The sequence below is a fragment of the Hyperolius riggenbachi genome, chromosome 6 (genome assembly GCF_040937935.1).
Source record: "Hyperolius riggenbachi isolate aHypRig1 chromosome 6, aHypRig1.pri, whole genome shotgun sequence".
In the NCBI taxonomy this organism is placed as follows: domain Eukaryota; kingdom Metazoa; phylum Chordata; class Amphibia; order Anura; family Hyperoliidae; genus Hyperolius; species Hyperolius riggenbachi.
In genome coordinates this window covers 325,243,513-325,245,943 of record NC_090651.1, presented here as the reverse complement: position 1 = coordinate 325,245,943, position 2,431 = coordinate 325,243,513, and positions in this window count along the sequence as shown.

Sequence of the window (2,431 nt, the reverse complement as noted above, 5' to 3'; positions counted from 1 at the left end):
AAATTTTCAAGTTTGATGAAGAGTTTAACTGCCGTTCAACAGCCTCTTCTGACAAACCCTCAACCCCTCTACCTGTTTTTTCCTTTTGTACATATTGTAATTTTGTATATAACAGAGCTATATTAATGTAATATATAAATAAAGTTTTTATGAATTACATTGTAACTGAATGAGGTTTTTTTTTTTTGTTGTGCCTATGTTATTATAGTAAAATATTATGTTTTTATGTGAGTGTAAACATGAGATGTATCATGAGAAAATACTGCATGCTGCTCATGGGTTGTTTTAGCTCACAAAGGTGCAATTATTATAACTTGAAATAAACTAAATATAATTTATTAATTATGGTTATATCTATATAAAACATGAAAGGAGAACTCTATAAAGAGTTACTGGATTGGGCAATAAACTGGGAAAACTTTTGTAATTTATTATTATATTTTGTCTTTAACCACTTAAGGACTGCAGTCATAAAACCCCTTAAGGACCAGAGCCTTTTTTTCCATTCGGACCACTGCAGCTTTCACGGTTTATTGCTCAGTCATACAACCTACCACCTAAATGAATTCTACCTCCTTTTCTTGTCACTAATACAGCTTTCTTTCGGTGCTATTTGATTGCTGCTGCGAGTTTTAGTTTTTATTATATTCATCAAAAAAGACATGAATTTTGTCAAAAAAATGACTTTTTTAACTTTCTGTGCTGACAGTTTTCAAATAAAGTAAAATTTCCTATACATTTGAGCGCGAAAGTTATTCTGCTACATGTCTTTGATAAAAAAAAAACCCATTCAGTGTATATTTATTGGATTGGGTAAAAGTTATAGCGTTTACAAACTATGGTGCAAAAAGTGAATTTTCCCATTTTCAAGCATCTCTGACTTTTCTGCGCACCTGTCAGGATTCATGAGGGGCTAAAATTCCAGGATAGTACAAATACCCCCCAAATGACCCCATTTTGGAAAGAAGACATCCCAAAGTATTCAGTGAGAGGCATGGTGAGTTCATAGAAGATTTTATTTTTTGTCACAAGTTAGCGGAAAATGACACTTTGTAACAAAAAAAAAAAAAAAAAAAAGTTTCCATTTCTTCTAACTTGCGACAAAAAAAAATGAAATCTGCCACGGACTCACTATGTTCCTCTCTGAATACCTTGAAGTGTCTACTTTCCAAAATGGGGTCATTTGTGGGGTGTGTTCACTGTCCTGGCATTTTGGGGGGTGCCTAATTGTAAGCACCCCTGTAAAGCCTAAAGATGCTCATTGGACTTTGGGCCCCTTAGCGCAGTTAGGCTGCAAAAAAGTGCCACACATGTGGTATTGCCGTACTCAGGAGAAGTAGTATAATGTGTTTTGGGGTGTATTTTTACACATACCCATGCTGGGTGGGAGAAATATCTCCGTAAATGACAATTGTTTTCTTTTTTTAACACACAATTGTCAATTTATAGAGATATTTCTCCCACTCAGCATGGGTATGTGGAAAAATACACCCCAAAACACATTATACTACTTCTCCTGAGTACGGCGATACCACATGTGTGGCACTTTTTTGCACCCTAACTGCGCTAAGGGGCCCAAAGTCCAATGAGTACCTTTAGGATTTCACAGGTCATTTTGAGAAATTTCGTTTCAAGACTGCTCCTCACGGTTTAGGGCCCCTAAAATGCCAGGACAGTATAGGAATCCCACAAATTACCCCATTTTAGAAGGAAGACACCCCAAGGTATTCCATTAGGAGGATGGTGAGTTCATAGAAGATTTTTTTTTTTTGTCACAAGTTAGCGGAAATTGATTTTAATTGTTTTTTTTCACAAAGTGTCATTTTCTGCTAACTTGTGACAAAAATAAAATCTTCTATGAACTCACCATACTCCTAACGGAATACCTTGGGGTGTCTTCTTTCTAAAATGGGGTCATTTGTGGGGTTCCTATACTGCCCTGGCATTTTAGGGGCCCTAAACCGTGAGGAGTAGTCTTGAAACCAAATGTCGCAAAATGACCTGTGAAATCCTAAAGGTACTCATTGGACTTTGGGCCCCTTAGCGCACTTAGGGTGCAAGAAAGTGCCACACATGTGGTACCGCCGTACTCAGGAGAAGTAGTATAATGTGTTTTGGGGTGTATTTTTACACATACAGATGCTAGGTGGGAGAAATATCTCTGTAAATGACAATTATTTGATTTTTTTTACACACAATTGTCCATTTACAGAGAGATTTCTCCCACCCAGCATGGGTATGTATAAAAATACACCTCAAAACACATTATACTACTTCTTCTGAGTACGGCGATACCACATGTGTGACACTTTTTTGCAACCTAGGTGCGCTAAGGGGCCTAACGTCCTATTCACAGGTCATTTTGAGGCATTTGGATTCTAGACTACTCCCCACGGTTTAGGGCCCCTAAAATGCCAGGGCAGTATAGGAA